Source organism: Columba livia, chromosome 4 (genome assembly GCF_036013475.1).
Source record: "Columba livia isolate bColLiv1 breed racing homer chromosome 4, bColLiv1.pat.W.v2, whole genome shotgun sequence".
Taxonomy (NCBI): Eukaryota; Metazoa; Chordata; class Aves; order Columbiformes; family Columbidae; genus Columba; species Columba livia.
This window is the reverse complement of record NC_088605.1, coordinates 36,234,947-36,261,563: the sequence shown is the minus strand read 5'-3', so window position 1 is coordinate 36,261,563 and position 26,617 is coordinate 36,234,947. Positions and strand designations below refer to the sequence as shown.

At 34.5% G+C, this 26,617-nt stretch overlaps 1 protein-coding gene across 21 annotated transcripts in view; it reads left to right on the top strand.

Annotated features, from left to right (window-relative positions):
- TENM3 (teneurin transmembrane protein 3) overlaps window positions 1-26,617 on the top strand; it is a 1,347,463-nt gene that overhangs the window by 180,387 nt on the left and 1,140,459 nt on the right. For all 21 annotated transcript variants that reach the window (XM_065061257.1, XM_065061277.1, XM_065061276.1 and 18 more), the window contains exon 3: window positions 20,198-20,251. The gene's annotated coding sequence lies outside the window, so the exon portion shown is untranslated. The remainder of the gene's footprint in view (window positions 1-20,197; window positions 20,252-26,617) is intronic.

Below are 26,617 nucleotides of genomic sequence, written 5' to 3'. Positions count from 1 at the left end.
CACCACAGAAAACTGAAACTTAACAGGAGAAATATCTTGGTTTTGTTGACATTAGAAGGTGTTTTCCCATTGGATTTATAATTTTTAAAATTTGTTTACATAAAAGGATTTTGAATAAGGGTGCTGCGGTGCTGATATAATACATATGTAAATAATGTGTATGGGCAAGGATTAGTAGAACATGTGAATGCAAGTTGCATATTGTGTCCTGTAGTCGACTCTGTACAAGTGATCTATATTGTATAACTACGTTCAAAAAAGAAGGATAGGTAGTAAAATTATATAAAAAATTGAGAAAACTCTGTCACTCATATTGCTTTTGATATTCAAATGGTGATGTCAAGCCAGACACATTACTCTAATAATTACCTCAGAACACCATCCATGACAAAGTACAGTATTCTGAATTCATTAGCTTACAGGAAGACAGTGTTGCAGTTATATACACAAAGGACAGAAAACAGTCTTACACCAACACATAATAATCATAGAATCATTTCATTTGCAAAAGACCCTCAGGATCATGGATTCCAAACATAACCTAACCTAACTCTAGCACTAAACCATGTCCCTAAGAACCTTGTCTAAGCACCTTTTAAACACCCCCCGGGATGATGACTCCACCACTTCCCCGGGCAGCCTATTCCAATGCCTGACAACCCTTTCCATGAAGATTTTTTCCTAATATCCAATCTAAGACTCTCCTGGCACATTTTGAGGCCACTTCCTCTTGCTACTTGGTAGAAGAGACCAACGCCCTCCATGCTACAACCTCCTTTCAGGTAGCTGTAGAAAGCGATAAGGTCTCCCCTCAGCCTCTTTTTCTCCAGGCTAAACAGCCCCAACTCCCTCAGCTGCTCCTCATCAGACTTGTGCTCCAGGCCCCTCACCAGTTTCATCGCCCTCCTCTGCACTCTCTCTAGTATTTCAATGTCCTTCAATGTTCTTCTTATGATGACAGACCCAAAAGTGAACACAGTATTCGAGGTGGGGCCTCACCAGCACTGAGTACAGTGGCACGATCACTTCCCTAGTCCTGCTGGCCACACTATTCCTGACACAAGCCAGGGTGCTGTTGGCCTTTTTGGCCACCTGGGCACACTGCTGGGTCATATTCAGACAGCTGTCAACACCCCCCAGATCCCTCTCTGCCCGGCAGCTTTCCAGTCACTCTTCCCTGAGCCTGTAGTGCTCCATGAGGTGGTTGTGACCCAGGTGCAGGACACAGCACTTGTTGAACCTCACACAATTGGCTTCAGCCAAACAATCCAGCTGATCCAGATCCCTCTGTATGGCCTTTCTACCCTCCAGTGGATCAACACTCCCACCCAATTTGGTGTCATCTGCAAGCTTAATGAGGGTGCACTTGAACCACTCATGCAGATCATTGATAAAGAGATTAAACAGAATCACAAGGCATACCATGTATACCTTAGTGTGTCATCTTAAATTGATCTGTTTATCTTCAACTGCTAAGGACATGGTGTGTCAGAAATTGATAAATGAAATTATGTTACAACAATTACACTAGTTTTCTGTAGGATGGTATTAACTTAAAAAATTAACCCCTCCCATGATTGCCCTTTATTAACAATCCCCTTGTTGTTCAATATTTGGCTGTGATAGAAAATTTTAGGCATTTTCTCTAGCCAGCTTTCTCAGTGCCAAAACTTAAGTTTATAGTTTATTTCAACACTTCCGCTGGTTCTTTTTTCCATATTTCATGCACCATAAAATATTGTTTCCTGTTTCAACATCTTTTTTGCGAGTGCCAATTGTTAATTTAGGTTAGAATCATTCAGCTGCAGTACTGAAGATTTAAGTTCAAGACTTAACATTAGGCTGACTTTACATTAGTATTTCTAATAATATTTCTGTCATTCGGAAATATATCAGGTCACCATTATCTGCTGTCACACAAGTGTAAGTTTTACATATTTCACATAAACTTAATGAAAAATGAAGTTAGGGGAAGGTCACTCTGCTGTGTAGAACTGTAACATTACACTTGATGTGCTATGTGAACTCCTAGCAACTAATGAGATTTTTTTGTAATTATTAATAAAACCTTTAAAAACCAGATGAATTTCTAAGGTGCTGAGATTACATACTTATTTTTCACATCTTGTATCTATACAGTTATTTCCAAATAAGATAATAAGAACATAGAGGAACTACAGAAGTTAAGGAAGAAATTGGTTTCACTTAATGCATTTGTTGCTGTGTTCTCAGTTTACGCTGACGCTATGCACACAAGTGTAAGAAGAGCTGCCAACTCTGGTCATAAATCTTCATCTCTTACCTCACTACCTTCCTTCTATGCCTTATAAATCTTATCATCTGTCCATGCTTTGTGTCAGGTTCTTCTCCAGTTCTTCAATACTCCAATTAGCCAGTAACCCAGTGAAGCTGAAGAGATTCTCAGCCAGGTGATCCTTAGGGGTGGTTTGTGTTGCTGTGTTTCTGTGGGTGATGCTTCCCCACCAGGGGCTTTCTAAACTCATATTTTTGCACTAGGGCTGTAAAGGAAGGGAGCAGTAATGCAGAGAGCTGGAGAGCAACTGGCACTGTGGAAAATATAACTGCCAGTCCTATCCCTGAAATTACAGGCTACATTTCTCATAGATTACATTTCAAAAGCTCTGCATTGGCAAAAACTAGCTGTTAGAATTAAGCTTTTTAGAAAAACTTATCCTTGGAGAAAAATACAAACTTCGTATTTCATGCAGTTAATACAACTAATATATGTTGTCAGGCTTATTCTTTTTGAGCATTCTTCATCACTCACCATCTGATTCCACTAATTCAACCAGATCAACACTGTAAGAAGATGAATGCATCCGTATTATCAGGAGACAAAGAATATTCGTATGGTAGAGGCTGTTATTCTGGATCATCTGCTTAATGCTAGACAGCCTCAGGTGCAGTATTGCCTATTTTTGTGTACTTTTTATGATATTTGAAGATACACAGAAAAATTTACACTCTAGAGTATACATAGATATTTTCCCATGTAATTGCTTTTGGGATAAATTTCATCAGTTTTGTAAGGTCATTTAAGACTTATGCATAGAATAACTGCCCGGAGTGGAAAGCAGCAGTTTAATAGCAATGAGATTGTGGCGACAAATGTTGTTCTTAGAATAACAGACTACTCTTGTTATCAGTTATGAATGTAATGTTGAGACAACATTGTTTACCTCATCTACCTTCATAGTATTCCTCAAGCCAAGCCTTATGATTAGGGAAGCTCATGCTGCTGATTATGGCAGTGGCAATATTCTTTCATAACTCTGTGGGTGAGGAAGAGTATATATATGGGCACTCCAATGACAGCACAAATTAATCATTCTGAAAATGACCTTTCAGAAAGAAGCCCTCAAAATAAAGAAACCAACTGATCTCTGGGTTTTTTTCTGTTGTTTTTTATTCAAGTAATATGTTAATTTCCTAATGTTTTTCTGTTAATGAGCATTTTAAGCTGAAAGGTGAGGCTTTACAGTTTGGAAGTTGTGATACATTGACTTGGCCTGCAACTAAGCACCTACCAGCTTCTCACTCAGTAGGTTGGGGGACAGAATCAGAAGGGCAAAAATGAGAAAAACTTGTGGGTCAGAATAAAGATAGTTTAATAAGTGAAAGGAAAAAAGAAGGAAAAAAAAAAAAAAAAAAGAAAAAAAAAGTGATCTAAAGGCTGTTAAGGCAGTTGGTCACCAATTCTGACCAGCAGACTGATGCCCGTTTCTGTATCTTCTGCAAAGAGTATAATATTCTGTTAATCAATGTGTCATGTTACAGATATTGCACTTTTGAAATTAAATACCAGTGCTAACTTTCTCATTGCATTTTAAGCTATTTATGCAAATCTTATCTCATGAAATAATAGGCATTTAATGCTCAACTCCAAGGTGTTTGTGATGGTCTTATTGCTTCTGGCTAATGTACTCACACCGATCTCTTCTAAATATCAAATCTATACTGTATAGATATAGTAGAGACTCCTATGCTGCCTCTGTATGCTCCCTTCAATCTATTGTTCCTTAGTGAATTTAATGTTTAAGGTATCAGTAGATTTCATTCAATGCTTTAGGCCATTTTTTCATTCGAACTCCAGTGCAAACTGAAAGCAAATGGCTGCCAATATAGAGATCATATCTGTTAACTGCAAACCATTACAATTCTTTGAGTTTTTGAAAAAAGGTTCAATAGCTGACTTCAATATGATATTTTCTTAGTTTTTAAATCCGAACACTGTAGTTTATAATTTTATTTCTACAAATTCATTTTAAGTTTTTGGTTTTTTTGTTTTTTGTTTTTTGTTTTTTAAGATAAGATCTCCTTATCTGGACATGTGAATTAATAAGTCTCTCCATGACTTTTACTGATTTGTCTCTGCTGCTCCGGCTATCACCCTTTTATTTTGATGTGTAGTGACCAATGTAAGATGGGTAGAGGTTAGATGCTTTTCTGCTTAGTTTACTTTACCTTCTATAGTCATTCAAACAATGTCAGAGAACACTGTAAAGATTACATGGAGACATAAGAAAGAGTGAGAAATCAGATTGACTCACATCAGTCGAAGCATTAATAGGGTGAGAATAATTAGCTCTGTACTCTAGCGATACTTTGAGAATGATATTAAAGTTGACTTGTACTATCATGCTAAATCTTTCCTGTGAAGAATTGTACTGTACAAAGAAATTTCTTTATAGAACAGCACATTGTACTGTCTCTTAAATCCTCCTGAATCCAAGCATGTAAGGAAGAGTCTTGAACGACATTGTCTCAGTAGCTCAAAATTTTAAGGATGCCAGATTGCCTACTTAAGGTTGAGAGCATTACAAAAGGTATCTACAAAGCTATTTTACAAGCAAGTTCAAGCCTCTCATATTTGAAGAGAACAAATTTAACCAGGTGGAAGCCAGCAACTTGATAATAACTCAGCAGGGAAAGCAAAGGTCTCACATGATGGCAAAGACCCTGTCTTTGTTATCTCGCCTTAAAATACAGCCTAAGAATAATTTGCTGACCTCAGTATCTGTATAAACTAAGAGAGACATGGAAGATGGCTTTATGATTTTTTTTCCAAGATCAAGAACAGTATTAAAAAAAGCATGTGATATGTGTCTAGATGCAGAACAGTTGTTCAGGTTGTAATTGATTGCAATGATAAAATCCTTTGGCTTGAATAATTTCAAATTCTATTTTAAGAAAGAAGTTTCCATTGACAGATGTTTTAAAAAATAACCCATTTGGTTTTTGCACCTTTTTTTTTTTTTTTTAAGAATTAGTTCATGCAACATTACGAATAGTGAAAAATCATAACCCACTGCTTTATGAGAATAATAAGTGTGCAGTATGATGGATATTATTTTTAAATGGTCAGAAGAAAAGTGCAAGCTCAGATATCCATATCAAAACATGTCTGAAAATTTCAATTCATAAAATCGTGCAGAAAAAGATAATATTTTGAATGTTAATCCCAATGTAAACCTTTTTTACTTCTAGTAAAGCTGATATATTCAGGTCTTTGCCCAAATGTAATTGGAGAGTAGTGAAGTGATCTCAGAATTATGATGGTAAATGGATCTGTAAATTTCCTGAGATTCTTCCCAGCTTTTAAGACTCAGTGGACTTCGCTTTCTAAACTCTGTGAAACTCAGGAATTCTCCTTTTTCTGGACATTCTCCAATCCATGATTCTTGGCCCTAATGCCCTGTTTTGCATAGGAAGAAACTCTATTATGTGAAACTGATGCAAACCACAACTCTGTTAACTGTCAGGTTCTTGAAGCTTGTAGGTGAATCACAGTATTTCTGGAAAATGAAAAGTATTACTTTCATTGATCTCATGGAAATCGCTTCTACAAATTCTCAGTACCAAATAATGAAGTTATTCTGTACTTCTTGCTTTCAGTGTGAGACAATGCATGTTAGACTTTAATCCTTTAAACTTTTTCACCAGTTTCCACTTGAAACTAACATTTTATTGTCACACATTTAATGTCTTGGGTAACCTATTAGCTGATATCTTTCATTCCTGAGCACAGGTATATGCTCCAACTGTCAAAAGATTCATTTTTTGATCAAACTGATGATCTGCAGCTGTTGAACTAGATGATCTTTTTCAGTCCCAATACGAGAGATTAAATATCTGTAACACATTTTCAGTAAGTTTGGGTTTTGTTTGTTTGTGCTTTTTTGGTTTTGTTTTGTTTGTTTGTATGTTTTGGCATTTGTTGTTGTTGTTGGGTTTTGGTTTTTAGATTTGTTTTAAATTTGGAGATTTCTAATTAGTGCTGGTTGATATATTGCCAAGATGCTCATTCAAGTTATTAAAGTTGTTTCTGAAATGTTTATGATAAACAGTACCAACTGTAGCGAATCCTCACTGAATAAAAATGAGTTCCTGTACTTAAAACAGAAAAAAAACATCCCTTCTTGTAAGACAGGAATAATTTTAAGGATCATAAAGTTTTAGTTTCGCTGCTACAGTTTTACTTGTTAAAAGGTACCAAACGTTTTCCATGTTCTTGTAAATTGCAAGCTATAATATTATAATATTTTTTAACCAATGTTGTTTAAACAATCTTTACCTAAAACCCTGTTGTCTGTTAGGTAAATTGTTAATCTTCTGTTATTTACAATTATCTTAACTTTTTATCTAATCTTAAAAATAGAATTGTGGTTTTTACACACACAAGTTTGTTAATAAACTAGCTGCAGATTTAGCATAGTAGTAAATTCTAGTGCAAAACATCAAGGTAAAATTAAAAATATTTACTAGATTAGTAACATCCATCAGTGAATTATTTAATAAGCAAATAAAAAGTGGACAAATGGCTAAAATATATCATCTTGTAAAGCAGAAATCATATTTAAGTAACAAGGCAGGTAACTAACCGGCATTGTTCCAGTGAGAGCTTCAGCAAGTTATTATGTTTTCACCAAATCCACTGTAGTCAGGGCTTCATCTCCAGGGAGTTCAGCATTTCCAAGACTGCAACTGTGCTCTGTAAATTCATCCTTAACACAATGAGGGGTCCACCAAAGCTGGAAAGCTTCTACATAAAGGAACCAAAGAACATAATTCCAAAATACACAGAAACTGATGCTTGGAACAAAGAAAGAGAACTGGATTTGTGTCTACACTTTCATGCAAAACCCTGAATTCACTTTTCCTGAATTTTCCAAATTGTTGGGATTTCAGCTAGTTTCATATGTGTTTAGGCTCTACTCCAGTGTGGACTGTTAAAAATCCAATTACACAGCAGGTGGAGTCAGCTTTTATACTGGGCTGTCAGGCCATATAGGCCTCCTTGTGACTGGAATATCCTGAGCTCTTTATGCTGCACATGTGTTTAACCTGCTGGTCAGTCCAGTGGAATTGATTTGTTTGATGATTCCAAGGTCACTTCTTGTTCAGCCTCAGAAGAGATTGTATCAACATCATGTCTTTATATTTAGGAAGATACAGATAGGATTTTCTTTCATGCTACCGAAACTATATGTCAGTAGTCAGGTTTGGCGAATAGGTAGATCGGAAGTCTACAATATCCTTACCATATCTTCAGATCATTGGTGGAATGTTTGAAAACTAGGAACTGTAACAGCTTCTGGCCATGAAACTTGACTGAAAGCAGGCATGCCCCTTTTGTGAAGCTCTGAAAGGTCTTTGAGACTGGTTATAGAGTTATCTTTTGACAAAGGTTAAGCAGCTCCCTGCTAAGAGTGTTGGCTCTTACAGACAATATTGTTTAGGAATTTTATTCTTCCTTTGCTAATGCAACTGTGGAAGAGAACCACCTAGCTGTCTAACTTGGACATAAGCATTCTGCCAGAGAGAGAATGATAGAAAAAGTGTTACTCCTAGACAATCAGTGAACAGGAATTCAATCCAAAGATTTAAGTTTTTAAGCAACAGAGAATTTTCAGCACACTTAGGAAGTTGCAGAGAATTTTCTGGTGATTCATATGGCTGATACTCTAATTAACTGTATGGATATTTCTTTTTTACAATACAGCAGATGATGTTTTAACTATACAATTAGCGAGAATACTGCTCACTTTATAAAGCACTTTAGTATTAGAAAAGCATTAAAAATGCTACCAATAATGATGAATTTGAATGCATCCCTAATGAATTAATTAAAATGATGGTAATGTTTCAATTTTAATAAGAATTCTGTTGCTGTCAATGAGATTTAAGTATTTGGGCAGATTTTTACCATCTTACCTTGGTGCCCAGTGGACATAGCAACAGAAATTAAGCCTAAGTAATTAATACTAACAGGAAAAAAAATAATTGTTAAAAGCGATAATTGCCATCTGTTCTTGTCAGTATTATTAATGTGCATAGAATGGCCTTTATTACAAAATAGCTTACAACTGTAGTGTTGACAAAATTTGTTTCTTTCGAAGTAGCTGGACTTGCATTAAAGAAGTTAAGGCGGACAAACAAATTCAAAATGTTAACACAGCCTAATAGCATTGGTGTATCAGCCAATTTATAATTAGTTGCAGTTTGCAAGGAATGCAAATCTCACAGGATTAAAATCACAACATCTAATAGTTCTGGATGAGGTTCTGAACCATTCATACATTATACTTTGATGTCCTTTCACTGGTATACTTAAGTTGGCTATGTAAATTTGATTTTTTTTTTTTTATTTTTTTGAGGAAAAAATATTCCCTGTTTCAGTTTCCATAGCTACTAGTGTTCAGTTAATTTATTTGTCTCTTATCAGTTTTCCAAATTTATTATACTCTATATTGCAAGATTTTGGACTCATTTTTCTAGGCCTAGAAGGAACAATTTAATGCTATTTACCAAAATAGTATTTTACAACTAGTTATTATTGGATTCTTTTGTAACGTAGTTTCCTAAGGCTTATTTGTTTTCTTATATTACCACCAGATCCCTCCATTCTCCTGAGTGGTTTTCAAATCCAGTAGCTAATTTCTGCAAACTCAACAGTGGAGTAGAGGTCTTAAAATGATTACATTCTTTCAAAATCTATGAAAATTGATGTTTAGGTAAAAAAAAAAAAAAAAAAGTATTTTATTCATTATTCTCTATCATACAGAGGGAGGGTGTTCTGTGATCGAAGGCAGTACTCGTGTTTGTCAGTGGATTGAACCAGTTGTGGATGGCCAATGCTTGTAGCTCACAGAACATCTCATGTCTAAGCCATAGAAAAACAAATGTTGTTAGTTTTGTTGATCACTGAAGAATGTGTGCTGGAACATTTTTATTAGCACAGGATTCAAATTAGAGTTATTCCTAGTTTGTGGAGAAATTAATTATACATTCCTATTCGAGATAGTATTTAAGTAAATGTATAGCTTTAGGCAAATGTTTATACTGAGATTTTCCCTTGCTGAAAAACGTTTGAAATACTTTCTGAATTGGGATTATAGAAATTTGCCTCTTGAGGCAATGAGCTCTGCAATTTACCAAATCCGGAGAGGAGTTCAGAACACTACCAGTTTAGACAATGAATGGAGAGCCTTGATGCTTGCTGTGAACAAGTAACAAGTAACAAAATCAGCCTTGATGCTAGCTCTGAACAGTAACAAATTTCAAATGCAAGGTGGTTTGGTTTGATTTGTATTTTTATCATGTGTGTCACTTCATTTACTTCTGTGTGCTACATTAGCTGAATCAAGGTAATTTTCCATCCTGTTAGATTCTTTTCTTCTTAGTAGCTAACATGATCCTTTGTATTGTGTTTAGTTCGAGACTAATGTGATAACATGGCTTCTTCCCTCGGACAGAACTAATGTTTTTTTCCAGTAGCTTTCCAATGTTTGGGATTTGGTATGAAAGAATGTCAAAACTCATTGATATCTTGGCTGTTTCCAAGGGGACAAAGGATGTTCCTCGGTATCCCATGTTTGCAAGTAAGCGTGTGTGTAATCCAGCAAGGAGCAGATCCAGGACAGCACCTAGATTGATCTGATCATTGATCCAGGTTGATCAATGAAGTGTTCCATACCATGAAGATCACACTCCATATGTAAGCAGGAAGCTGCCGAGGACTGCCCTCTTTCCTCAACAGCTGCCATCTGTTAGGGCTTCCACTCCCACTTCTGCTCCCACTCCTGCTCAGGGCAAAGCTCCATCTCTGGGTGTTACCGGAGCCACTGTGCTCACAGTGACCACCCCCTGGCACTCATTGCTGGGAGTGCATGTTCCAGGAGCTGAATATTGCTTTGTATATCTTTATAGCTTAGTATATTTTATGTTATTCACATTATTATTCACTTTTCTTTTATTATTGTTTTATTAAATCTGTTTTTAGTTCAACCCACAAGTCTTTTCTCATTTTACCTTGCTTCCCCTGGGGAAGGAAAAGCGAGAGCGAGCAACTGTTTACTGTTTGGCTGCCAGCCCAGGGCTACACGGTAACATTCTGTATGCCAGGTTTGTTATCGCGGTCATACCTTACCATCATAAATGAAAATGATTTTTTTTCAGTTTAATTTGATTTTAATGCCAACAGCTCAAAAGAAATACTTTTAAACAGTTGGATCCGTAACAGATTGCCAAGTGCGTCTTGAAATAAACTGCTCTTAAACTCTCTTACACGTTTTCCTATCTTAAACTTTTGGTTTTCTCATAGTACATTTAAGAGTTAGGCCTTCAAATTGTTCAGAATTGGGAGATTACCAGCCATTTCAATACATGGATAATGAATGATACAATTTTTTCTGTGATGATTTTCATAGCACTATTCAATTGCAGTTCCTAAGGAGTACTTTGAGAAAGATTAAGTACGACTGTGGGGTGTTCTTAGGTTTAAGTAATATCAAAAGAATTTCACATTAAAAAATATACATTTCAATATGCAGAGAGGCTGATGAGGACAGATGCTCAATGCTTCTATAAATTCTTTCTCTTTATATACTAGTTTCAGCCAAACAAATTTCATGAGAAAAATAGTGACATTTCTCAGTTTGGTATTCAGAATCAATAGACATAAATATTTTCCTGATGATGACAATGAATTTGTATATTCCTTTGATATCTGTCGGCTTGAAAGGCAACAGTGATTATTCACAGCAAAGTTCATAATTCTTAAAGCTGTGGTCTTAAAACTCTGATCAAGACCTTATTTATGAAGTGAGATCTTAAAAAAATTCAGCTTGTTAAACTATTATGGGTTTTGGATGTCTCCTTGTACGAGTATTTGCAGTACTAATATAGCAACTTACCTTGTTTGAAGTGGTTTTGTTGTATCTCTTTTGTAGTTCCCATGTCACCAGGTTCTTTTAAAAACAAATAAGGGGCCTATTGGTCCTATTTATGAGCTGTTTGATTTATGTGACTACCCACTCTGTATACAGTCACCAGGCATGGGTTTCCTGGGTTTTGTTTGACAGCACTGGCTTCCAGAAGGATTCCAAGACTTTAGACGCTTTCATTGAACCCCTTGAAGATTGTTGCATTTTGTTATATCTAAATTCACAGTACAGTTTAATTTCTACGAGATGTTAATATTCTTCTTCTCATCCTTCATATACAAGGTGTAGATAAGAGTCAGGAAACAGCTGCTGACAAAGAAGTTTCCAGCACTCTTGTATTTGAATAGGGTTATTCAATTGCATATCAAGTTTTAAATGATGCTACTTCATCACAATTAACTGCTGGGAAACCAAGATGCAAATAATAATGCTCTTGTGCACCTCAATATTATTTGATATTTCTTCTATCACAAGTGAATGATTTTATAATAGTTTCAGGTATACAAGAGCAATGGTTTATGACAAATAAAAGCACTTGCTATATCACCTTCAGGACTTACACTTGTATCAATATGCTTACTCAGATAATTCATGGTTCTTACCTTGTTAACACTGATAAGAATCTGGAATACTGAGCTGCGTTTTTTAGGAAGTAATTGTAAGATCATAATAAGTAGAACATAGGAGCATAATAAGAACAACATAATCCTGGTTCATGACTGTATATCAAATGATGAAACAAGATGCTATATTTTACTTTTATTAAATGCCTTTGAGTCCTACTAAGTATAAAATCCCAGAAGTAATGTGGTTGTCCTTGCCTGTAAAATCTGCCCAACCAGTGTTCGTTAGTAAATGGTCATATTCACTTACAAAAATAAATAATGGAATTTAAAAAACACTCAAAAAAGGTGAAAAAAAAAGAAAAAATGTGCTACTTTAATAACAAAATACGTGTTGATGGAATATTTCTGATGAAGTTTCACACAGAGCAGATGTCAATCTAGACTGGCTGGTCTAAATGATCCTAACTATAGTTCTATGTACAAGGGTTGTCCTCTCTGCCCGAGGATAATGCTCACCGCTACAATTAGGTGCAATAATTCTGTAATATGGTACTATATTATTTTCTTAAAACATATGGCACTTCTAAGTAGCTAGACTTTATAAGTTCATAAATCTATGCATTAAAAGCAGCACAACTAAGAAGTTACACGAGCTGAAGGCATAGCCTTGCTACAGTCTTCCAAATAGCCGAAGATGTTTGTAAAGGGAAATGCTCGGGCTTGTGGCTTGGAATTCCATTATAAAGTTCTTTCCCGAAAAGCTTTGCTCACATAGATAGTGAGTGTGACATAGAGCCTTGCTTCTTTAGAGCAATTCTCTCCTTCTGTTTTGAAGACGAGGATTATCACTAGATGATCTTACAAGATCTTACAAGATCATCTTCATTTTGGTGGTCTTACAAGAACACCTAGTTTTTCTGGAAAGAGGTATGCATGTAGATTAAGTTTTAATTACTGGGCCAAATTCAAAATGAAGAGAGAATTTTTGAATGATTAACTGCTTAAAGAAAAACAAATGCTAGACTAGATTTGTGAAATTTATTATGCCATTTGTTATCAGATCATACTGTTTGTTTCTCATGCTTAGCATAAGTAAAAAAAGAACAAAAAGACTTGCTTTTGTAATCTGAGCATTCTCTAGTCTTCTTCAGGAAGCTATCTATCTAGTTGCTGGATGTCATTGATAAATTGATAAAAATGAACGAAAAATGATCAAACTTTTTCTATTTACTGGAACATAAAAAACAAATTGAAAGTTTCTATTTGGGCTCTTTTGCTCCTGCTTTGCTGAACTGATCTATAGGGAAAACACACAGGAGGAGTCATCTCTGAAGACCACAGCAATTTTGTGTGTTGTCACCTTATGCAGCTGTTCATTTTACATTAATTTTCTGCAGCTTTCAAATTAATGTAATCAATAACATTAATGAGCTTTAGAAACCAAAGCAAGAAGTAGCAATGAATTGCTACTAATAGAAACTTTCTGTATTTGATATCAAGCTGTCTATCAAACTGCAAGTATTTCTAAAATGGTGGGTACTGAGAGATATATTAAATTCATTAAGCAAATATTGAAAAACTAGAAGTGTGGCAATAAAGGAGAATGAATGTTAATTTCTTTCTCTTACTTTCTCTTCATTTTTTCCTATATAGAAATTTATTTCCCCCTGTTGCATACACTGATTTAAGCATACTTTGATAATAGTTACTTATCTGTCAAGTACAAAAATATTTTGCAGGTGCTGGACTTAAAATTGTCGCAGCTGCCATTCAAATGGACACAGAAATGCAATCTTGTTGACTCTATAAACCCTTATGCATCCATTGTCTTAATGCAGCTGTCTTGAGGGCCATATGTACATGTAATCATAAATCTGTATCGCATATAAGAAATAAAGCTTAGAACAATTCTTCCTGTTTTCTTTTTTTTTTTTTTTTTTGAGTGCTGCGGTTTTTTTCTTCTGGAAGCTCTCTATACAAACTAAGATGAAATAAGATGACTTGTAGAGGAAGACATGAATGGAAGCAAGATATGCTACTGAACTAAGACCAGGCTATCAGTTACAGAAAACAAATAATAAAATGTAATTACCTGTATTTTTAGATTTTCTTCATTATCTTGCATTTCTGTTATATGAGTAACGGTTTCAAAGGTTTCAGAAGGTTACAAATAACTTAACATACTATAGCATAGTGAGTGGGTCAAATTACAGTGATGGTCAGCAGCATTATACCTGGCTTAGAATGAGATATTTCTTTCAATAATTCCTCATCTCTAACATGCATTTTCTAACTACTTAAGTTTTCCATGCATTTTAACTAGGATATAATATTTAACACTGAGTTATAATATTCATGTTATCAGCAGTGTATAGATAGATGTTCTTTCCTAAGTCTGGTCCTCAGCATTTAGAATCATAGAATCTTTTTACTTGGAAGAGACCCTTAAGATCATCAAGTCCAACCATGACCTAACTCTAGCACTAAACCATGTCCCTAAGACCCTCATTTATATGCCTTTTAAACACCTCGGCAGCCTGTCCCAGTGCTTCACAACCCTTTCCATGAAGAAATGTTTCCTAATATCCAATCTGAACTTTCTCTGGTGCAACTAGGGTCCATTTCCTCTCCTCCTATCACTTGTTACTCAGGAGAAGAGACCAACACCCTCCATGTTACAACCTCCTTTCAGACAGTGATAAGTTTTCACCTCAGCCTCCTTTTCTCCAGGCTAAACTGACCCAGTTCCCTCAGCTGCCCCTCATCAGACTTGTGCTCCAGACCTCTCACCAAACTCATTGTCCTCCTTTGATCTCTCCCCAGAACCTCGATGTATTTCCTCAGGTGGGGCCCAAAACTGAACACAGGATTTGAGGTGAGGCCTCACCAGCACCAAGTAAAAGGGTGCTTTATTGTACTTAAATTTTAAACAAACAAAACAACAAAGACAAAACAATCAGAAAAACTGAAAACAAACCATAAAAAAACAGTATAATATCCAGAAGGGTAATTTTTCATCATTTTGAGTAATATTTTATATTTCCTTGTTTCCACTGGAGCTAGATGATTTTAAGTTTTATTTCAGTTGAAAAATCAGCAGATGGGGGAAATGGCAGGAACAACTTCTTTGGAAATCTTTTCAGTTTTCTCTGTTTTGAGACTTCTAATAGAAGGGGATTGAATATTAGTTATTGTTGCACAATAGTGATGCAACTGCAAGTGTTACACGATCATAAAGTTTTTTTCTGAACTGCTAACTATTTTTTTTTTCTACTCTAGAGCTGCAGTATGCAGAAACTGCTTACCATTCTCTTAGTTTTTCAGTAATCTAAACAGGTTCAGAAAGGTTCCCTGAACTTTGTATGTTAGTATTTACAAGTAGGCTTCTTGTACTTTTGTAGGAAAAAACAAAGAATGCTTTATATGTTATATTTATCATTCTTAAATTTTGTTTTCCATTTAATATGGCAGCCATTTTCCAAGGAGAATAATAATTCTTTTGCTTTCCACTTACTACTACATTTCAGTTGTAAGTCATCAGTGTATTTGGCAATTCTACAGCTAGTTTCTCTGTCTTGGTAATTTATGTAGATTAGAAGCAATAAAGATCTGAGAACTGACTCCCCTGTGACCCTTTTCAACACTTTACTTTCTAATCACTTTACTTTAATCAGTTCTTTATCTGTTCCCGTGTTTAACCTGAATCTTTCCTGCTTTCAGTTTAAGATGAAGACTATCATTTGAGACATTATCAAAGACTTTATGTAAATACAAATTATGGTGCTTGTATTATTATTATCAATTTTATTTTTAATCTTCTCAAAAATGAAAAGTGTCTAATTGTCAAGATCTTAATTTCATTAAATGTCTTCTGATGGTGAGCTGTATTAGCTATAAATTATTGACAATTATTTAACACTCATAATATTTAAATGTGTTATATAGTATTGGGTAAACTATGAATTTTTAAGGTCAGTTCTCTGTTTGTTTCCTTTCTATGCCATACTGTGTCACTCATTGTGTGTTTACACTAACACACATATATTTGCTGTAATGGGGCAGGCAAAACAATGCATGTCAATTCTTTTGCAGTTTCAATACATAGAAAGCAAATTACCATACAACTGTTGGGAGTTACAAGGGAGTTTGCATGCCTTTGGTCCTAACAGATCAGATGAGACAGATAACTTAGAAAGTTAAAGGAAAGAACTGCAAAGCTTTTTTCCTCTGCTCCCTGCATTTTACGAAAGGCACTCAAGAAAGCCAAAAAGTCAGGTTTAAAAGAAATAAATTGTCTGCAGAAACCGAGATAGCCCAAGAATAAAAATAATATTTTGGCAAGACTGGCTGCTCTAGTAAGACTATGTAAGAGGAGAACAACAGTATCTACTTGTAGACGATAGTTCTGGAGAGTAACCAAATGGATTCCTCTTCTTTCCTCCTTGTTGGGGCATATACATATTTTTTTCTTAGGAAAATTATACTTAGAGATATTACTTATATTTACAAGTATTATTTCATGATTGTAAATTTCTCGTTGCAACTACTGTTGTGTTTGTTTGCCACTCTTCATTTTAGAGAAATAGTAAGGTCATTCCCAATGTTTATTTTTTGGATTTTTTTTGGATGCAAAATACAATACCTTACTGAACTTTGAATGTTAGTGATCTTCTGCTGACCCTAAAACTGTTGCCCAAAGATATTAGTATAATAATATGAGCTATCACTATTCTTTATGTTTTTCATTTCCAAATTATATTCTAGACATAATCAGGTTTAAATAGTATCTTATGGAGTACATGATTTTTCATTTATGACTGAGAAAGTTTAAGACAGAAAAATTAGAAAGCTTATCCAAAACCAGAAAAAAACCCAATAACAACAACAAAAAAATCCCACTTAAAATAAAAGCTAAAATTAAATATATATTCAAAGTTTTTAGTCGAGTGGTTAGTATCTGATCTATCACAAAATGATCCTTCCGTTGACATCTACTGAAACAGGTTGAATTATTAGTTCTGACTGAGTCAGACAGATTTGCCTACTTAATCTCATCATAAGTATAAAAGAACTGGAATTAACATTGATCAAAATGATGAAGGTTTCTTTGAGAAGCTAAGGATAAAATTGAAGATAATAGTTATGTTTTTCTTATTTCGATTACAAGTAAAATTAAATGTAAGAACAGAAATTTGTTAAGGCTTCAGGATAGGTGTGGAAGTCAGGATACGATGCCACTTGCTTAAACAATTCTGATAAATCCAAAGTTAAAGAAAGTTTAAAATGCAATAAAATGAATAAAAGTTGATTCAAGCTCTAGGGATTACTGAGAAACTATTAGAAATGTGGTATATACAATGAAAAGCCTTTACAATCAAATACCTGTTAAATTAACAACACTGCCAGCATTCAGATTCTAGTGTCTCACAGTCACCTACCCAGACAGACCTTGAAATGCACTTTGAAAACTAAAAATAAAAATCAACCTACCAACCAACCAACCAAAAAAACCTACAAAATCACAAAAAACAACAACAAACCAAACAACCACCAAACTACGTATTTAAGGCTCTGTAGTTCAAAAATTGCCATTAAACAAAACACATAATCTTTTACTTCTACAGATGCCTGAGTTCTTGGGTGTTTAGTGAGGCATGATGGAAAATCTGCATTCTAAAATACATTAGTAGACTTCACGTTTCACAGTAAATAGAATGAATGTATTTGAGTAGATCAACAGATTCTGAAATAACACTTCAAAAACTCGTCAAAATATTGAAAGGCAGAAGAACTTGGTAATGTTTTGGAAATGTCTTTTTGTCCACTCTGCTCTGATACAGTTTACAGTGAGTTGCTACCATGGTAACGTATTTAATTTAGTAATCTTCAGATCTACACTGGCCCTCAATTCTATGAACACCATCTTCAATAGAGCAATGTTAGAATAGAATTTTTGCTGCCCATAATTATAGCTATTAATCACCTTAGATAATACAAGGATATGTCAAGTTACTCCATTTACCTAGCAGCACACACTTGTAGAATACGTGTGCTAAAGTTTGGAACAGTCATATTTACTTATAGTGAGAATGACAGAAGATTAGTCAATATTTACAGAAAAAGTGTCCTTTATGTTTCCTATAAAATAAACCCAAGTACCACAAAAAGGAAGAACATCAATAGCAATACCAAATAGTCAGGAAAAGACACAGCAGGCAAAATGTTAAAAAAAGAAATGGATTTGATAGTGTTCACTATGCCATTGAGCAAAAAGAAAATGTCGCTTTTATTAAAAAGGTTGTCTTCTTTTTAAAAGAGAAAACATCAAAAAAAAGTATTAATTTCCCAGGCTGTTTTTCACTGTATGCTTAAATTATTTTTTGTTTACTTTTCTTCATATTACAATATGTCATTTTAGCACCCACTCTTTGGACCAGATCTTTGTTTCCAAGTGAGGAAACACTCGTAGCTATCTATTCTGCAATCCCATAAATAAGCTGTTATCTACTCAGGAACCATTTCAGATAATCATTGCTTACACAGGAAGAATTTGTAAGGCTAAAGGCTGACTGATTTTAATCGATAAATAAGTGCATGAAATTCTTAATAATACATTTTTGAACTTCATGATCTGTAAATTTCCTTGTTTGTTTTTCTGTAAACATTTATCTGTGAAGGTTTGTGGGCAACGAAATAGTTGTTGATTGAGAAGTACTTGCATGATTGGCTATTTGTTACCTGAGGGACTTGGGATGACTATGAAAATCCTAATGATCCTACACCAAGCAAGAATTCTAAAACTTGCTTGGCTTTAGTGTTTGTGCATATTTGAAGATCCAGCTCAATATTTTCTTGTTATTTTTGAATATTCAGTAGAGGTTATTAAAGTGAAAAATGGTAGAAACCACATCAATTGGGAATACTCCAGAGATAAGGAACAAAATCTGTTTTAAGTAATGAAGACGTTGTATTGCTGAATGTCCTTCTGCTGTAAATATGGTTCTTGATCTTTCTGAACAAAGGTGGAAATCTGAAACGTATCTTCATGACATTCAAAGTACTAATACAGTGTTTGTGTGAAACTAAAAGGTTTTTTTCATAGTTTTCCTATATTTATCAGTATTTTATATTATCAAGACTGACATACTGGCACAGAGTAGTTTTGTAAATCTACAGCAAAATTCCATTAGTAAAAGGTTACTAACTCATTTTTCAAAAGAAGTGTTAAACATAAAAGAAGTGATAAACATATTTAATTGCAATTTCTTTTGTTTTATAGCGTATTTCTGAAGGCATCATGGCGTCTGCAACTAGTGTTAAATAGTATAGGAAAGAGTGAAAAACTTTGTCCTTCCCTTATCTTTACAAATAAAGTTTTTTTATTATTTCACATTTTCCCACCGAAACAAAAGGAAAGTTTCAGTAATCATTCCTGTAGTTTTGCAGTGATGAAAATAAATGAAAAACAATAGAAGCACTGAAGTGAGACAGTAAATTTGATGTGCTCTTATCAAAAAGCTGCATTTATGAGACTTTCACCCTATCGAGATATACTTTCAAATACTACAACCTTAGAGGAAATAAGGAGAGATTTCTAAGAAATATGTATTCTGTGATTATTAGAGTCATGAAAAGAATGAAAAATGAGTTAATTTTAGTCTTGGAGATCTAGAAATAGGTTCCTTTGTTTCCTGAGTTTGTAAGTGAACTTTATTTGATGCAGAAAATCTAATGAAGTTTTAAAAATAGAATACTAAAACACAAATATGAATGATTAGTAAATGTCTGTCTGAAGTCTTTATTTGTATGCACCAACCCATGATACCACATGCTAAGTTGTACACAGTAACTTTTTTGTGTGTATTTATTGCCATAAGACCTCTGAGTCAAAATTATGTTGTGCAAGACATTGTTCAATTGGAGAAATAAAAAGTGGCCCTTAGCCCTTGGAACTTAAAACGTGTTAAACAAGAGCCTGTGAATTACTAGAAAAGGACAAAGACACAACAAAATGCTGGATAATAAAATTCTCTGTAGGCATAGTCACTTAGATTCCAGATTCTGTAGGTGCCACATAAAACAAGTATTAAAATATGCTTAGACTAATAAAGGTGTTTTGACCATAAATGCGAAGCTAGGTGGGAGGTCAGCACTTAGGAGCTGCTTGAATCACAGTGAGAGTAATTTCTTCTAAAATTTTCTTCATTTATAAGAGCATATCACATTTCTTGAACTACGCAATTTTCTTGATGAGAACCATAGAAATACACTGAGGTGAACATAATTAACATTAATTTTTATATATTTAACTAACAAATGAAAGTGATTTACTTTATTTGTGCATTCTGAGATATCACTAATAGTACCTTATCTCCTTTATAACAGGTAAATATTCCATTTGAATAGATTGCCAAAAAGGAGCTGCAAAATACTTCAAAGGTAAGGACCTCCTTAAAAATAATACTTCAAATGATCATTCCTTTAGGTTTGTTGGTTAGAATAGAAAATAGAGAATGATAATTCTTTCTATCTGGCTGATAACAGAGAATTATGGATGGCATTAATTGACATAGACTTTGACTTTCTGTTTATGAAGCTGTGTTTACATATGAAAGACAAATTTTCACTTTTCTCTTCTTAGAAAGGATAAATTTAATTAATTTGATAATGCAGAAAAAAGGCTTCATGTGCATGTGGGCAAATAAAATATTAAAAGATTGTTACATTTTAATCACATACTTCTTTGTGCAAGATTAGAACACTGTTAAACTACTAGAAAATTTCACATGGCTATGATAGGATACTTTTTTCAGTATGATGACTGGCTAACTTCACTTTTTTATTTTTTATTGATATAACTTCCTTCTAAGAAATGTAAATTTGACTTTAGTTTCAAATATTTAATTAATTTTGAGAGTTCTTTAGTTTTAGAATACTTTTTGGGTTTTGTTTTGTTTTGTTTTGTTTTACTTTCATTTGTGGGGAATAACTCAGTGTCATATTGTACCCAGGCCATTCTTTCTGATATTTCATTGTTACTTAGCTATCTCTCCTGTAGCAATGTTTGATTAACTTTTAAATTGTACTGTCCTCTCCACCCTTGCAAAGAATGTTATTGTCTCTCAAGGACAAAGGTAACAGAATAAAAAGTTTCACTAAAATTGATATTTTTAAGTCATAAAGTTAGAGAGAGTAATGTAGACACTGTGGTCTGCCCTAAACTAGGATTTGGTAACCAGAGAGAAAGGAAGAGCAATAGTTTATTGTTCTAGTCAACATATATGTGCCTACTTTATTTTAAAACACTCGGGACTTTTAAGGCCCTACCATATACCATGTATACATGTGCTTTAATGCATCCACTGACAGGGACAGGAGATCCTGTAATAATTAATACTTAGCCATACATTTCAACGTTGCCTTTAAATAGAAAAGAAGTTCTGTAATTACCTCAACATCCCAAAACATAGCTTCTGAATTACAGACATTATTGAACTACTTCTCCTGTGTGCTGACAGAAGAAAGTGAAAAGTTCTGAAAAAGTTCCCCAAGCTTTTGGGGAATGTGCGAGATGTGAACTGAGTACTGGGCTTTTAATGGAACAAAAACATATAGGTGGAGCTTTTATTGAGAGAAAATCCTAGTGGTCAGGGTGGTGTATCTATTCTGAGTGGAAAAGTCAGAGGCCCATCTAAGAACATGCTGTATTACCTGAGAGGGATTTGATAGACCAAGGACTCGAAGCCTGATCTTATGTCCCAGAAGAATGTCTGAAATATTCAGCCTTTCACTATTCTGACTTTGGTGCTCTTATCAATTTTTATAGAGTTTTTTTAGACTTTCAAAAATATTTTAGAAATATGATTCTTCTTCCTGATTGAAATCCCAGAGTCTTGTGAGACATGTGAAGCAATTCTCATCATACCTCACTGTGCTACCTAACCCTGTCTATTTATTCTTTCAATGCACCTGTAATGCTTAGATTCATCACAAAACTCAAAATTTTCAGTAGTCTGTTATACTTTGGAAATTACGCAGGAAATCACAATACTACTGACTTCTTTGTCTGTGCAGATGTGTTGCTAAGTTGTTGCATTTTTCACTTTTTCCTCTCAGGTCTTGTCTTCATATAGAAATATAATTGATAAGATAATTTGATACTTTCTCAAGTACCTCAGACAGACTTTGATCTTGCCAAGATTTAAATAGTGTTTGCTATGTGAAAATATTTCAGTGAAATTAGAAAGAAAGAACTTTAGAAGTGAAAAATATGGGACAGTTACCAAAAAAGAAAATTAAAAAGTAGTTAAAAAAAAAAAGGAGAAGAGCTAAGGAGGGAAAAGAGAGGATGCCATACTCCAAGGTCCTATTTGAGCGCCACTGAGAATTCCCAGGGGAACCATCACTAAAGGACATAAAGCATGCAGATGAAAAAGAAAAAAAAAAAGCCACATCTCTGACAGGTACGGCTAACTATGGAAAAAAAAAGCCTTATTCAGCATAGGAGGTGAAGGGAAGAATAAAACTAATGACATTACAGTCCTCTTGAGAAGTCTTGTTTTGTTTATTAAATAAGCCACTCTAGTAAGATAAGTAAGAAGAACTGCTTAGTCTGGCAGTGTTAATTGATGCTGTCCTGGGAGTTTATTGTTATGTATTATTCTTTTTGTCCTTTCATGTAAAGATGTCAGCACATTGTACCTGACAGGATGTATTGTATATTATAAATTATTCTAATTGGGATAGAAAAATTGCCATCAATTCTTGCTAGCCTTTATAGCTAAGGCATGACTGTAATTTATACATAATATTAATTCCCAAGTATCACATTTAGTTTAGTGTATACCTTAAATTAATACTACTTCTGCTAAGTTGTCAGGTGAAAAGTAGTTCTATTTCATCCAGTTAAGTTTTGACACATATGGATGTATTTCTCCACACAAATACAAAGAACATATATACACAACATGTATGTGATAGGAAATGAGGACAAGAGATAAAGGGAATGAAGCCTTTCAAGCTTGACACAAGGTGCTTTAAGGAAAGTTAAACACAGTCTTGCCCTCTTCCTTGAGCCAGACTAGTAATGACAGCAGTGCTGTAAACCAAAGACAGGGAAAGGAAAGGGCAGGTATCACTTTATTCAATGTTTCCTATTATCTCATGAGTGCATGGAATGCAAGAATGGGCACGCTATATCTTGTAAAGGTGGGTTATAGTAACCTGTTTTTTTTGCCATTTCTTTTATAATTCCAGGGAATTAATGTTTTACAGAATTAAAGTTTTACAGAAATTTTAATGCAAAGTGAATAAACTTCATTGCAGAGGATTATTTCAGTGATGCTATTTTAACCCTGGGAGCAATTACTTCCAGATAAGATAACTATGTATCCTTCTGAATTCCATTAGCAAAGCAAAGCAGTTCGTAGCTATTCCAATATATAAATCAGCTTGGAAAAGATTTGCTTTTTGGGTTTTTTTAACCTAAAAAAAAAAAAAAAATAGAATTTTTTTCTGAAATCCAGTAAAAAAAAAAAGAGAAATAAAAAGAAGTACAATCTTTAATCCAATTGTCTGTAGCACAATTGAGCAATCAAGTGTGTTCTGTTTTGGACAAAACCTCCCTTTCACTGAACACTTCAAATATTACTCTTCCTGGTAAAATATGATGGAAGTGCCTTGAGGGCAAATATGCTAAATATTTATTTATGACATGGCTTATTGCCTAAATTTTTTCTCCCTAAAGGCACATGTATTAAGTACTAGAGCATTTCAGTTACTTTTTATTTACTGCCTATGAGGAATTATGAATTCAAGCATGTACCATCCATTATGTTTAAACCTAATTTGCCAATCAGGTATGTATGTAATAGGAAAGAAATGCTGTTCCCACCACTGCCATTTTCACTTGTGTGACTAGTTCTCTTTCTTTAAGACAGAAATAGTTGTTGTGATGGGAAAGAGATAAAGGGTCTGTGGTTTAGCAAATGAGAATCTCTTGACAGACTTATGTAGTGGTTTTCAAAGGACTGAAGTGACTTGGGAGCCTAGTTTCGTGAAAAATCTATGTTACTTAATAGATGATATAATTTAGCAGACAAAATTACTTTGGACAAGATCCATAAACACACTTAGGCATTGCAATAACTAATATTCAGAACAACTTGTAGGCACTTACATTCTTTATATATACATACAAAGAATTAAGCACCTGAGACTGAGATTCAGTCAAGAATGTATGGAACAGAGGTTTACCTGAAGTTAGTTATTAGGAAATCCTAGGTCATGGTGAAAATGATACCGAAGTGACAGGATTTCTAATCCTCTCAGGGTTGAGGTTTAATGCTACTAAGTGATTCAGGTGAGTAAACCTTCTTCTTGATTCTTTCTTTAGGAAATAGAATTGAGGTTACCTTTTTTGCCCTGAATGTCACAATTAATGTGCATTCTGCTCACTGAACTCTGGAGTCCTATAGCTGACTGTGTCAGGACCCTTGCAAGTTTTACTAGTAGTTCTCATATGTTTTTAAAATATTAAAAGAGTAGATCCCTTGTTATCTATTTTTTCATCAGCAGAATATGATATGTAACCAATAATGTTGGAGGACTCAAGTATAATTCCCTTTCTATGTCCAAGAAAATGTAAATTCTTACCTTCCATCTAGTGAGGACCATAATCATTAGTAGTGGGTAAATACCAGGCAGCAGTAATTTCTTCCTGTCTTGTTGAATATTAGTTCCAGACTCCATAAACCAAAGAGGACTAATTGATTTCGGCTCAGTGGTTTAATTTGGAGGATAGAGCTCAGGTCTACTGCCATGCATATGGATTCAATATATAGTTTACATTAAATACCCGCTAAATTACATAAATATTCACAGGTTAGAAGAGCAGTATGGAACTTCCCTTGACTTGTCTTTCAACACTCAATTCTATTTGAATAAACTAGATTTACAAAAAATATTATTGCTTTCTATTTTTGGTGTCCTGACATGCAGACTTTTTATTCAGTGTCATCAGTCCAAAATGTTTACAGTTAAACTGTTTCATCTTGACTCATGCAGACAGGAGAAATATTCAAGGATTTTTTCATTTTGTTTTCTGAACTTCACACAGTCTAGCATCATGCTAACACTGAGAACTGTATAAAAATTTGTGTGTCATTTCTTAGCTATGAAATAGGGCTTCTTAGTATGAATAGTGCTTCTTCTTTCAAAATTTTATACAATAGGAATAAATCCAAAATCTTCTTCTGCTTTTTCTTTTTGCGGACTTGGGACTTTTAAAAAATATAAACAGCTGCTTCTGGCAAGTTAGTTTCATCAGTTGAATTTACATAAATCCTCTAATAACAAACAGGGCTTGACTATAGAAATTATCCTGCTGACCTCACTTGCCCAATAGCAAGAAAATACAGGAATTTATTGTAGATTTCTTGTTAGCATTTGGCATACCAAAGGGCAGATTAAAATTTAAATTTCTAAAGTGCATTGGGAGAAAACAAGTACCAGTCAGTCTGTCAGTATACAAGAGTACATTACTGGTCTTCTCAGGATTTTACTTATTTCCTCTCTCAGTCTCGCTCAGATTTCTGTCTGGATTCAGTGATCTTAAGGGTCTTTTCCAACCTAAATGATTCCATGACTCCTGTTGAGTCCCACTGAAACAGGAAACTCAGAGGCAGAAGGAAACCTCTAGCCTCTCCCAGAGGAACTGCACTCTAACTACTCTTCTTTCTGTCCCTTCCCACCTCTTCTTTCCTCCCCAGTTGGAGGTTCAAGATTTCAAGCTTATTTTTCAGTACAGAGTGCCCCCCTTGTCTGTTCTTTATCTTGTGAAATGGGGGTTCCTCTATGAAATGCTCTGCTATCCTCAGTTACAGGTGTGTCTTGGAGGTTTCTATTATTTCACAGTTCAGCCTTCTGGTACACAATTTTAAGATGCCGTATAAGAATTGCTAACACAAAAGGCTTGAGAAAATGACTGTCATATGTTTCAAATTGTTGCATAATTTGTGGACTGTAGCTCTCAGTGACCTAAGAACACACTCAACAATACATCAGGAATAAATGACAAGCTATGCTTATTTTATGGCACATAATGTAAAAGTTGAACTGTGGGCTCATTTCAAGGTATTACATTATTCTACCTGGAAAAAAAGTATTTATATTATTATTGCCAAATGCTGTGATCCAGTCAAAGTGATTTAAGGAGACAGAATAACATACTCAACTGACAATGTTTATCTCTAGAACTCTCAGAAATAGAGATCAGAATTGTTATTCCCAAAGCAGCACTGTATGTAACTAGATAGTGCTTAATAACACACATAATGAGGCAGCTGAAACTTGCTTAGCTGCATTTCAAAACCTCTACATTTTCCAGTTTATTTCTTCAACTTCTTTTTGCAGTAGTGAATTCTTCCTTGCAGCCCCAGTTTTGAATTGGTAAACAAGCTGAGGGAGGGTTAAAATGCATGCCTGAACTTTTTTCGTATAGGATTTGGACATTTCATTCTTACGCTATCTTTTCTTGTTCATTCTTTCATCTATTTCAATCAAGCAAAACAAATTAAATCTGAAAACATGATTGTTTTTCTCCCTTTTCTTGTTAGTACCTGGAAGTCCTCTTTTCAAAGTAGTGTGTCAAGGTTTCAGAAATTGTGCATCCCTAGCTCTCTTGATTGTAGTAAGAACAACCCTAAGTTTTGCATACACACTGTGTAAGCAGTCAGGAGTGTCTGTCAGGAAGAAATGGAGCCACAGTGCACATTTAAACAAGAAATAAAAAGCAGAGTAAAACTT